The sequence below is a fragment of the Manduca sexta genome, chromosome 11, assembly GCF_014839805.1.
Source record: "Manduca sexta isolate Smith_Timp_Sample1 chromosome 11, JHU_Msex_v1.0, whole genome shotgun sequence".
Classification (NCBI taxonomy): Eukaryota; Metazoa; Arthropoda; class Insecta; order Lepidoptera; family Sphingidae; genus Manduca; species Manduca sexta.
Window position 1 is genome coordinate 12,075,100 of NC_051125.1, and position 14,220 is coordinate 12,089,319.

At 35.8% G+C, this 14,220-nt stretch overlaps 1 protein-coding gene across 1 annotated transcript in view; it reads left to right on the top strand.

Annotated features, from left to right (window-relative positions):
* The first annotated feature begins 1,221 nt into the window (after positions 1-1,221).
* The window catches only part of LOC115451281 (echinoderm microtubule-associated protein-like 2), an 87,701-nt gene continuing 74,702 nt past the window's right edge, over positions 1,222-14,220 (top strand). Inside the window, exon 1 of the mRNA XM_037437390.1 lies at positions 1,222-1,502. The gene's annotated coding sequence lies outside the window, so the exon portion shown is untranslated. The remainder of the gene's footprint in view (positions 1,503-14,220) is intronic.

Sequence of the window (14,220 nt, forward strand, 5' to 3'; positions counted from 1 at the left end):
GGTCATAGCGTGATGATATATAACCTATAGCACTCCAGGAACAAAGGGCTATCCAACACAAAAATATTTTTTCAGTTCGAACCGGTAGTTCCTGAGATTAGCGATTACTGCTCCGCTCCTATTGGGCATAGCGTGATGATATATATAGCCTATAGCATTCCAGAAACAAAGGGCTATCCAATACAAAAAGAATTATTCAGTTCAAACTCCTAGTTTCTGAGATTAGCCATTACTGCTCTGCTCCTATTGGTCATAGTGTAATGATATATAGCCTATAGCACTTCACGAACAAAGGGCTATCCAATACAAAATGAATTTTTCAGTTTGGACCGGTAGTTCCTGAGATTAACCATTACTACTCCGCTCCTATTGGGTATAGCGTGATGATATATAGCCTATAGCACTCCACGAACAAAGGGCTATCCAACGCAAAAAGAATTTTTCAGTTCGGACCGGTAGTTCCTGAGATTAGGCATTACTGCTCCGCTCCTATTGGGTATAGCGTGATGATATATAGCCTATAGCACTCCACGAACATAGGGCTATCCAACGCAAAAAGAATTTTTCAGTTTGGACCGGTAGTTCCTGAGATTAACCATTACTGCTCCGCTCCTATTGGGTATAGCGTGATGATATATAGCCTATAGCACTCCACGAACAAAAGGGCTATCCAACGCAAAAAGAATTTTTCAGTTCGGACCGGTAGTTCCTGAGATTAGGCATTACTGCTCTGCTCCTATTGGGTATAGCGTGATGATATATAGCCTATAGCACTCCACGAACATAGGGCTATCCAACGCAAAAAGAATTTTTCAGTTTGGACCGGTAGTTCCTGAGATTAGCGCGTTCAAACAAACAAACAAACAAACAAACAAACTCTTCAGCTTTATATAATAGTATAGATTCCAAGGGTGAATGTCAGACCGTCCGACGGCCACACGCATTGCCTGTAGTGCACGTAGGTACATACGTTCCTAGGTATTTTGCACGAGAGAAGAACAGCTCAAACTCGGCTTCCACAATGTTCTGGACACATTCATTCCACCTGTGGGTAGACAAACTTACTTCGTGGCTGTTACAATAAAAATGGCTTTGAGGCTTTGATGCTAAATTCCAGGTAACCCGCCAAAAATTCGTCGCCGGCGCCAGGTTGTCGCGTCGTGAAGCGTGCGCGTCAACGGAATTTTAAAAACTAGTTCCACATTTCGCCGCACGCGCGTCCAACGCGGCGCTAGTAGCATCACAATCGTCGCGTTGGATGGACGTGCTACGTCGCTGTGTCGCGTTATCTCAAAATTCTTTACGTAGACGTAACGATATTTTTGACCGAAAACTGCAAAATAACTCGACGTGTTTGTGTTTAACAGTGATTTAGTGCTGCTAAAAAAGTGTATAGTGTGTTTATGTTTGTTTTGACGTGATTTTGGAAAAAAATCTCGTTTAAAAACTTGTATTCCCAACGGAACTGAATCGTGTCGAGTTTTGCTGATACCATTGCTTCGGTGAGTTGCGTTTTGCTATGGTGTTTAGTTGGTTCATGGTGGTATAACGGTGTCGAGATCATTGTTTTATAGATAGCAATACACCGTGTCTACTTTATTGCAGTTTATCTGTATTGTCTGCTAATGAGCGTGTACTTTGTGCGATGTAGACTGTGGGTGAATGTTATCTAATAATTCAATTATTTTTCTAATCCATTAATGCATGAATAGGCGAATACCTAATATTTTCATTCTGTATGTTATCCGCCCATCGATTGTTTGCCAATCTAATGCGAAACATATCACGTTTGTAACAGATTGCGTACTTTAATCGTCACACTAGTTTTACAAACTGTGCAAATAAATCAACTTTTATTTATTGTAAATACCTATTATTAAGTAACACTCGTTATAAATCAAGGTTTAAGTAAAGGAGTACCTATTCAAGTTTAAGAAGCCAAGACCCTAAATACACTGTAAAATTTCAAATTCTTTTCTGAAGTTACGAGACTGTCGAATCGCGCCAAATTACTAAAATTAAAAACGAAATAGGACGGTATGAATCTCAACCTCTAAAATAACTATTTTCGCAGTCAAAACATAGACCATAAACAGTAGAGCATGACTAGCCGATAGATGAGACTTGACCATTCTCTGCCGATGTGCCGGTCTACTAAGTACCGAGTAACTAGATATCCTTGCAATGAGTCATAGGTCTCACCGCAAGGGTGACTCCGGTGTCCATGCAAGCCGAACTTTTTATTATAATTCCCTCATTCATAAGCCTTGAAGCGACAGGCGCATTAGTTCATCCAAAATTCCATGGTGGGATATGGAACCTATTGGTGTGAGCGTAAATTGAAATCCATATCACTAAGGTTCTCATTGATTGGTTGCTCTATGAACGTATTGAACCCGTCGGTTCCCAGCCATGATTAGTACACCAAGGCCGTTCTATGAAATCGAGAAATTTAATGGTACATCGTTCTTCAAATCAAAGCAACTATCCTCGGCAAAAAAAACAAAGAGTTCACTTCGGAGCTTGATATTTGAACTCCTATTTAGTTTTACTCATCCGGTTTTTTCTTTTGGGTTTAACCTTCCCGTGTTCATAGTCCTGGGAGTTCTGCATTAGGTTACAGGGGTACGCAAGCACATGAGAAGCCTAAGTTTCCCTGATGTCAACGCCGAGAGGCACCTGCTAATGCGAAACTTTACCTCACTGTTTAATGACAGCGGGGACCTAAGGGAATATAGATGGGGAGGGGATAGGGGAAGAACTTATCAGATTAATATCGACCAGTATTCTACATTCATCGGGTCACGGGTGTGTCCACAATTGTCCGGGCATAGGCTCTCGATCATAAGGCCAGGCGTCTATATTCAACATAATGTCTATACAAGTAAGCCTTACCGGTTGGAGGTCGCCGGCCGCGCCCGTGTACACCATTCTTTTACATTTTTATGAATATTAGCTTGTCGTGACTGAGATAATGTCTGTATAGTTCTAAAATGAGTTTTTGTACTTGGCTTCACTTAGAGTTTTCGCAAAAATCGTAAGGACAGTGGATAATTATGCTAAAGTGTTATTGTTAAGTCATGTGTGATGTGGCATTATAAAATGTAATTGACGTCATGTGATGAGCGCTGTGCAAAAACATGCAGTACCTATTTTAATTGAAAGTTTAGAAGTTGCTCCTTTTTTATACGGAAAGAGTAAAGTAATCTACTGCACCTGAAGGTAAGCAATTGAGAATTAAATAGTTTCGCTGACAAAATATGATTATCCCGCTCCAGCCTAAATACTTTGCCGGCTTGCTTGAACCGGATATACAAAGGCTGATCCCGGAACGCGACACGCTTCGGTGGTCCACTATGGAGGGTCGCTGGTGCCTATTCGGGCAGATATAAAATATACCCTACTACCACCTGGTAATACCCATATTATGAACATACACACACACGCCTTTTATCTCTGAACACACACTCTCGTCATTAAAATTATAATTACATAATTTGAAAGCTATTACTAATGTTAAACGAGATATTTATGTCATACTGGATTTGCTAATTACTCACAAAACCGAAACCTGTTATACCCTCGTATGGTTTCTAACAACCCCACGAGGCGCCAACGCAGTTGCACCGTGCGGGCTTATGTTTTACTAATCAAGGAAGTAAATAGAGGTTATGTTTGGATAACGGCAAACCGGGCCGCGATAACCGTCTCACGACAATGACTGATAACGCGCGTATCGGTTGACTAACACTTTTTTCTTACCTTAGAACCCTTTGTGTTTTTTCGTGATTTTACTGTGTAGTCAACTCTATCTTTATCGTATTTTTTTTCTTATAAATTAAAAAGTTTTTAAATAATTTATTAATTGAAATAGACTTTGATTTTGAATTACGAGTCTTTGTTTGGCTACCAGAGAAAAATGCGTTGAAGTAGAACTGTATTAATAAATATAAAAAAATACATATAGATTATAAAAATAGAGGTAGGACTAATTAACCCAGTCTTGTGATTTATATTTCTTCGTAGGGTTTTTTAGTTGTGATGAATTTGAAAAGGTGACGAACGTATTGTCCTGCTTCGTAATTCTGGGTGACGTTACAGAAGTTTAACACACCTTACCAGCCGCCGGCGAACATACGTCGTTATCCAAAATGACCAAGAAAAGATCAAGATCATTCAATAATTATTTCCAAAAATACAATGTAAATTATCCTTAAAGTTAATGATAGTTATTGGTTTCTATATTGACTTGATAGTTTTAATGCAGCACTTATTGATGATTAAGTAATTATTCAGTCATAAAAATATTAATTTGAAGGTCCTTTGAGTCGTGAATGAACCGCGAGCGAAAGTTAAAGATCAAGGGCAAAAAAAGGTCAATGTAATGTGTGCAAATCGATGTTCTATATTTAAATTTTCTCCGTTAACCCGCTGGCCTGTCAAATGTGAGATTTTGGATTCAATTCCCAATTTAAGCAACAAATTGTGGTTTACGAGTCGTAAAAACAAAATAAAATATTTATTTGTTGAATTATGCACTGTACCTTATACCTTTAAACAGATTTGGAGAAAAACAATATTAGAGTTCGTTCCCCATTCTTCTCTGGTGGAAATTGTTAGCCAAATTAATAGTAGAGGAAAAATAGTAGGAATTTTAAAAATGTTTAAACTTGACATAATTTTTTTTATTTAAAAAACACCGTGAGAATTAATGCCTGGTATGACGTTGGTGTCAACCCCTATAGTTACCAGTAAAGATAGTGCATGAATAAGAAACCTTTCGGCAATTATTGTTGTTCTATCTAATCGAAACCAAAAACTTACAGCAAAAGTCGGCAACTGAGCAAAAGATCAAAAGGAAATTGTATGAGATTTAAATTGCAATGTGTAAAAATAAATTATTTGTATTAACTAATCGTCTAATGTTCCTACGATGCGTCAGTTGCTATTACCAATAACGAGTATAATGAACTTTTCGATCTAAGACGCTTTAGTGCTTAGTCATTTCAATCTGTATTGAAATTTGCAGCAATACTTGGTCAGGGATAGGTTATTACTAGGTATAGTATAATAAACTAATAGGAAATACCAGAATATTATTGTTTATCAGCAAAAACCCCTGAATAACCGCTATATCTCTTGTTTTTAATTACCAAATTGATAAACTTATAACAAGAATAACCAAGTACCTAATCTGAGTTTTACGTAATCTTGATAACGCTTTTATTTAACAAATGTATTACAATCATCAATGGTCTTGTGACTGTAAATTAATAGTTGATAGGTAGGTTCCGAGTTTAATTCTAATAAGGTTCAAAAAAAATATTTTATTTATTTTAAAAACATTGATATTGTCTGTGTTTAGGTTTTCCTTTCATATAAACTCGTCTCGTGTGTTTTCAGGGGAGTAATATGCTCATTTCGCTTTGAGTGATCTCTGCCTACCCCAAGACGGTTAAACCACAAACCGATATAAAAATAATGATAATCGTAGGTTTGCTTGTTCTTGCGAATTTATTTACTTATTATATCTAACCTCGTTCTTAACCTTTGCATAAAATTTCTGAGAAAATAGTATTAGCTTTTATATGATATCTCGTGTTATTAATTCCTTTACTTAATATTGTAATAACTGATAACCCAAAGATAAAGATTTGAGGAATGTAGCTCGGGTTACGATGTCACAATTGTGACGTCATCTTTATAAGAATAGATTATTATAGCAATATTATTGCTATCCTTATAAATGATAATGATGGCTGCATTGAACATAGTCACAAGCTTTTTGTTACTAAATTCACTTTTAAGGGTCTAAAGAATAACAGAGTGAGACCGGGTGAGTCCTAAAATTCAAGCGGACCGAAAAAAATAACTATAAACTTAACAATACAACGACATAATGTCTTTTATTATGTAAAAGAAGATTACAAAACATAGTATGCCCTTAGCAAATCAGTTACGACAATTGACCTATTACAGACATGATGCAAATTCGTATATTTTAAGTGAGGTGTTGGTTAGCAAAAAGACTTGCAGAAGCTTCCACAAGTAGTTTGTATGGAGCAAACACAGCAATTTGATTTTCGCTGGACTTGCGGCGAGCCGTATGTGTATAAAATTTATGACATTATGTGCACCCATCTCGAAGTTCTTGCGCAATATATTGCTGCGAGAAGTTGCTAGTCTAAACTTAGCAGTACAAACATAATTCCGTGTAGAACCTACAATGTCAAATTTCAAAGCTGCTCACCACCCGCTGGCCATTGAAGCCTTTGTAAATGTATGTATGCAAAATCATGAAACAGCAAAATTGAAAGGCATCTGTATGTATTGAGAGCGGTACTCCAGATACCGATTTCGAAATAGCAGGTGGACTTGCATAATCGTTTTGTAAACAACCGGCCGACATTTCAATACCAATCAACTGCAGGATGCAGGCTGTCGTTAGTATTTAGGCCTTACAAACTTTTTAAGTTAGCGATTATGATGCTTATTATTATGTTTATGAGTCTGTTAATAATGTATATCAATTAACTAATAATCTCATCACCTATTACATCATGGGTCACCAATCCTTAGCGTTGAGCGATATACGGTTGCATACTCGTTGTCTCTGCTTACCCTGCAAAGGCAACGGTGTAATTATATACATGTATTTCTCTTCACATATTGAGAGCAATGTATTCGGTGCCTGATAGCCAGCGAAAGGTCAACAACTCGTGTCTTATTCTTGTTTGATTTGATATCGAGACGTGCTAATGTTGTGCGGTAAGTTTTGAGGGCACCAATTTTCAGAGATCCGTTGCCAATGTGTGAAACTGGAATCCTAATAAATTCTACCTAAAGCTGCCGTAATAAAGATGGTATTTAATAGACCCTTTACAAAATTAACAAAATATTATATACATCGCATGTTCAGCTTGACTACGATCGAGTTTCTTACTTACTTAATTATTGTTTGTTTACCCACATTTCTGTTATTATCTCTGTTTCGTTTTTATTTTACGTACCTTTGGGCGCTCTAAATATTAATCTTAGTTTTAAACATTGTTTCTCAGTAAGTGAATTATGTATACAATCCTTAATGAGAAGAGAGAGATAAAGCTCTTAAACCGTATTTAATTTCTCTATGATCACGACCTCCGAGTTTTTTTTTTTTTTTTTATCAGTATGTCTATATTCATAACTAGGCCGTGAAACGAAACGACATATTGAATGTAATAGCCGTTGATAAAAAATAGACTAAGGATATCCGTAGAATTTGCAAGGCCTGTTGTTTTTAAGTCTTTGCTTTGATATTCAAACTGTTCCAGATACATTGGATAGCAGTGGCGAAGGGTCCATACAAGTCAATTCCTGCCTTCGTAACTTATGTAAAATCTAATAATAAGAACGATTTACAGACAGCATTTCTGTAAGTTCGTAGTACCTATATATTGTGTCGAGTTCCCTTTCAAAAATTTCACTATAGTATTAAATTGCTAAGTACCAAAACAAGATAAAATAATATCCAATCACAATTTTTAAGTTTATTTTCGTCGATTCTCCTTAGATAATACTATGATAAGACAAGGTTTACGAGAGATATTGTTATTTACGTCACTTCCTAGTTAAAATATACCTTTATCAATAGATATCGATAATCTAAATTATATTTTAAGAACACCTTGTTAGTTTTACTTTGAAGGATTTTGAAAGCGGTAAATAGGAATTGGACTTAATAAAATTTATGTAGTAGGAACCTTTTTTTTAAATAATTTAACACACAGTCTCTTAAAATCTGGTAGCCGGTCGTTCAGGTTCCGATTTAATGTTAAGACCGGCTTTTAGACTTCAATACATTGTGAGCTCATTCTGCGTAGATCAGACCGTCAACCGCAAATTTTGAAAAAATCATTTAACACTTCAATATTTCGTATAGAGGAGTGGGTTACATCACTATTATTACTACCTAAGTACTATATCTTAAAAGGATAATACGTATATCTATGTTACAACTGCTTGCTAATCCAAAGAAACAAAAAAAATATGACCATAACTCGGTACCACAAAACTGAGCAATAATAGATTAAATTACATTCAAGAATTATGCACTTGGAAATAAATCGGATCTTGTATAACACTCGCTTACATGAGAGTATAATTTAACATATTATATAAGGGTCCATTCGTATAGACGACAGTTTTAATGTCAGTACGCAAAGTAGATCTTTGAGTATGTAAATCGTGAATAGACAAAAAGCAGTAGTAGGATTCGGTGTTCGCTGGTGCGAGCTCAGATTACATCAAAATAACATCGTGATCCGTGAATACAATATAATACTGAAAAGATTGTTTATTTGAATACGCTAATCTTTGGAGCCTCTGATAAAAATTCTTTGAATAAAAGTTTAATGATCCCTCACAGTTAAAGCCTATTATCGATCAGAAGTAAACAAAAAATGGTCCAGAAAATATTTGTGTCAACATCGTGACATTTTTTAGTATCCACAATCAGGTTAAGATTTATGACATCACGACTTGAAGAACCGGTGACCGGTCAGCTACCTCGGCGGTCGCGGAGGTTGACACAATGGACTATCACTATCGAAACCCATCGACTTCTCAGTAAAGTCTGATTAGAGCTTGTTACAAATACAATTTTAATTGGGAATGCGATTGTTGGTATGGTTACAGCTGTTAATAATGCTGTAGATATTGTTCAGTTTTATTGTATCTTTTTCTTGCCTGTAACAGCAAGATTACCGGTAACTATAATTTCCATCCTTTTTTTTTATTCCTCAAAGGTCTGGTATCTACTTCCAATTGCAAGACCTGCATATGTTAATAGTGATACCATTAGGACCTACTGTTATACTTATTTCTGCCATAAAAATAAGTTATTCTAGAAAAACGCATCATGCATTATTTATTTTTGTGATCCATCATCATTTTTATGTCACCTACCTGCCCCTGATATTTGATATTGGAAACATCCGACCTTTATAATATGCATCCATTACCAGCCTACGTTAATAATGAGTGCATTCAGTTTATTTTCCATTTTATTATTTTTAAACGAAATGTAAATTACTCAATGAAAATAACCTTTTATAATTTGCAACATAAAATAGGCCCACAATTCCTTGGACTAGATTGTAATACCTTTTAGACCAAATAGTCGGGATTTCCTTCGAATCAGTGGAACAGGACATTCTCATAACAAAAATCATGTAGTCAAATTCAACGCAAAACAGTTTTCCAGTCAGCGCTACCTCAAAAACCTAAAAGCAACTCGAATCAAAAACGAGGAAATACATTTCAAGAAAGTTTATGCAGGAATCTCGTGTAAAGCTACCAGAAATCCATCATAGCCATGAGAATCTGCAACTAGTTTAACTTCCTAGCGACATTTAAGTATTGCCTGATAAACTGGTTTGCCAAAACGGTCTTGAGAATGTTGCTCTTGCTAAGGACGTGTTGGTAGGCACGTTGAGGGTTTTTAAGAAGTATCAACCTATCATCAGTGGTCTGAGCTGCTCATTTGCCTTCTTCTATAACAGGGATCACTTCGTAAGACATTGTTATGATTAAGTTATTGTTATGTCTTGCCGTAGCTGCTATTTATAGGAGGAATGGCTCGGCATCATGGAATTATTGACATCGTCTCTAACAACGCGAAGTAATAGATTTGCTTTATAGGTAATCGGTAAGGTTACCAGAGGACTAATGACTTCTATATTCCTATTCTTTTCTTCAAAGGGAAGTAGACTTACTCACGATTCCTTTTGCATTGTGGATGTTCATGGACAATAGAAAAACATTAACAAGATATAGCTTCTGGGAATTACTGCCAGGAAAAAACTTCATGAAAAGACATTCACATCTAACATACACTGCTCACGCAATATATTCGTGGGGTCACACACCTTGCTTTCATTGACCCACATTTAGAATCAGATAAAATCCTTTTTGGTTATTTTGCAACTTGCACAAAGCGATTGGAGTGATAAGTCTCTCTGTGTTTAACAAAATGAGGAAAATTAAATCCAGGGGCAAGATTATGCAGGTAAACCTCATATTTAAGAATTCTATATAAGTAGCTACTGCTTTATCTGTTTCTGTCGCCAAGCGGCTGTGTAGTATAAGTACTGTTGTATTGTTAGGCATTTGACAATGTGAAGGTTAGAGGATATTAAATTCGTTGAAGACATTGACATATATTCTATAGACACGAACGTCCATATAAACTATTTGTTCAAAATCTGAACTACAAAGGCTACCAAGACTTTACTGTTATAATCTATTTATTCACTTGAACAACAAATAATTTTACTTATTTGGCTATTTTCTTTTTATTTAAATCCAGGTTTACACTTAGCCTCGAGTTCTTATATCATGAGCGCCACTCCGTAGACAACCTCAAGTTGTCAATATTGACCATACTAGTCAGTTTGAATAGATTGCAGTTCAATTCAGTTGATCACAGTAAATGTTCGGAAACGCCAAATCTAGTACGTAGTACATATATACATATATCGATGGTTAAAGATAATAAACCTTGCCTTATAATTCTTAATACTTGATAACATCACTGCGGTAGTCAGGCGTGATACCCAACATGGCATCTTCAATAATGACCAGTTTAATAAACCACATAAAACCCTGCCCAGTTAAATAGTTTGTCAAAATGGTCATACGTTTCTTATACTATCGTGCGCGTAGGATTGCGCCAAGTTTGGCAGATTCTGCCAAAACGAGGTAATGGCGGAAGATGCCAATCGTATAAGGAGGTGACACTGATGTGTATTTATTGTTTGCCTGTTATCTTGTGAAGGTCAGGGGCCGTGAATATGCATGCCGTTTTTAGAAGTAGGTGGGGTTGACTTATTTAAATTTATATCGTCGTTTTATGTCGGTGATTATTGGATATATTTTATATCCGCCTGGATAGCGACCACCCTACACAAAGTGTTAAAACCCGCCATAGTGATCCATGTAAGTGTGTCGCGTTCGGGGATCAGTCAGTGTATATCCGAATCTAACAGGCCGGCATAATTGTGTCGACTGCCGAGGATTAATCACCTCTCGTTAGTTGACATTCTTTTGGACTCCACTCCACTTTAGGTGCAGTGGGTTATTTTTCGTGCACGTAGGAAAAAACATATGACTTTGTAATTAGAAGTAGAATTGTTCTTCAAATCTGTCGCATGACTACACAATAGTTATTTTATAATCGTGCATAATAAAAAAAATATAAAATAGCATTACAACACAACTACATAACTCTTAAGTAAGAAGACGTTATCAATTATTGTAACTATTTCTCACCTTTCATTTTTTGCAATTGTATAACATTCATCATTTGAGCTTGTCGAATAACAATGAAATTAGTTTGCAATGATTAATTGAATGTACGCATCGTGAAGAGTCATAGACGGACTTTCGTCATATTTGTGTGGCAACATTACCTCGTACACTAATTAGCAGTAGGCCAATATACTTCACTAAGTGTAGATTTGTACGTTTGCTCATGGTAGAGAATTCGTATCCGGCAGGATAGCGACAGCTGGAAGTTAAACCCGCTCTTTTTATGAGTGCCTTGGTGGCGTAGTTGAGGTGGATGCGTGTTACGACACCTCTCAGATTCTTATATTCGAATCCCGGGTTGCGCAGTAATTTTGTTTTTTTTGCTCTAACTTCGAAGTCTGAAATTTGTGTCCGATATAGCCATAGACTTGCCCGTACCACGTCATGAGTCGGAACACGCATGATGAAAAGTGGGCGCCATAGTTGCTCCTCTGCTTACCTCTCCGGAGATAAAGTTTTGATGCGTGTTATACTCATATCTGTAACTTATACTTGCTTTTAGCTGCAGTGGAGTCACTGCTTGCTCGCATAAAAATAAGTTTTTGGTATGACCTCGAGGTCCGGTAGGGCAGGTTGTGAGACCGGTCCGCGGCAGATGATAACGAAGAATTCGCTTTATTTAGCGCAAGTGAATGTTTGCCTTACATGTTGCGTTTAAGTTTGAAGGACTTGTGTTATAGTAACAAAGATTACAAATATTTAAATAGATATAGTGATATTTTCATGACTATAAACAAGAAGAAACAAGCACTGAATGATTCCAGCGCTGGTGACGCTTAGAAAGAATTTAATAGCATAATGCAGTAAAACAGTTTGCTTGAATGAAAATATATCTACAATATTAACTAATTTTATATTCCAAGATATACAATTTATACCAGTTACTTGGCATAAGTAAATGAAATAACTAGTTAGTAATACACGCTTGATCCAGTATATCTGCAGGACAAGCAACTAAACCAAACTAGGCAACAAAATTATCAATTCACTATGTATTAAACTAATTGGCATTTCAAACGTTCAGTTGTGACTTATGTTGAAGGTTGTTCCTTGCTTGACAAACAAGACTGACTGTATAACACAATATTGCCCAGTTTGCAATCATTTCGAATTTTGTATAAGCATAATTAATGCCGTATCATATCTTATTTAAAATAATACCATACTAGACATTAATAAGCTATAGAGCGTACCTTATTTTAAAATGTGTGTGGGAACAGGTTTTCAAAAAAATTACTACGAGTTTAAAAAATATGGTATTTTGTATATGGGAAATATTGATTACAGAATGTGAACAATAGCAAAGTTTTTATATGAATTGTACCGAAAAATTCATCACAAACCAACAAAAAACCTTTTAAGCTCTAAAATCTCAAAAAACGATTCATCAATAAAATGTAACACGTAACTATCGGTTTGCTACCTGTCATGAGAATTTCACGCAATATCTACAGTAATGAGTAAGAGGCAAGGTCGGTCCGTACTCCGTCGCCTATTGATTGATGGACGACGAAAAAACTCGGTGCGAAAACATTAAGTTGTAACCCACTTTATTATGTTGGCAGATTGTAATCAGTTTTTTATGATTACCGGCCATTGGTCAAGTTTGTCGATTCGAATATCAAAAAACAATTTTAAATTTAGAATGTGAATTGGCGGGAAGAGTCAAATTGGTTAGAAAATGTGATTTTTGGAGGCTTCTTTTTTCGATTATTACTTGAGTTGCTATAGACATTTTAATATAGAATTTCCTTTTATTATATTAATTTCTAGAAGCTTCTAAAAAATGTAATGTTCACTTACGTTTCTTTACTACTAATAGTGTGAATATATAATTGAAATATAGGGAAAGGATAATGATTTTTTTTATTGTTAAACTTTGTGAATTGAATGATTTTTTTTAAATAATCTATTCACGAAGGCGGATATAGTTGTACTTATGACAAGTCAAGATACGTGATAATATGTTACAAAATTCTTATAATTAAGAGTTACTTTTACAGCTACAGACATTTACATAAATTTCGTGCTAGACGTGAAATTAAAAAAGGAAAGCATAATGTAATTAAAATAGCCAGCTTGGGCTGAGAGAGGAGAAAATATATAACTATATTGAATCAAAATAATGTCAAGGACACGTCGCGATTCTCTCTGGTGAGGATAAATAGACCTTAACCTAGCTAACCTACAAGCCTTCCACTAATGCCTTACCTATCCGAAGAAAAAATACAGAAAGAAACTCCGGGCATACTGTTTTGCCATCAATTGTGTTTTTTTTACATATTTTTTTTATGTCGTCGTTTACAATGTCACCAGTTATATAAACTAATGCACATTGCACACACATCATCGTTACCGATCGGCCTCCAAAATAAACTTGCAGCTGAAAGTTAGTCGTACCTTAATTAGTATTGATAGAAACATGTTCTGACAAGCTATTTATCATTATTACCATGATGTAACCAGTACATAAAACTGCCATTAATTCTCATTATCACCCGAAGCATTTAATTGCTGATTTTTTCGGGTATTACTATTTACCAGGCGTAGCGAATGAGCTCTCATCTCACTATGAAGTACGAGTAGAATATTTGTTCTATTTTTTTATTTTAATAATTAGATGCCAGTGACAATTGGAAGAGTCGAGAACGTAAACGTTTCTCCTGTCCATGAAATGGAATGACGTTCAAAAATTTGAATGGATTTCAATATCATATTGTATGTACTACACTCATTTCCTAACTTCCAAGAAATGATCCGTTATATTTTTCCTCTGCTGTATCACGTAGATTTGGATAATTTTGACGGTGAATGTTCTTCCAGTATCCTTCGAGGAGCAACCAAAAAAAGCCAGATAAAAAAGTATTTCGA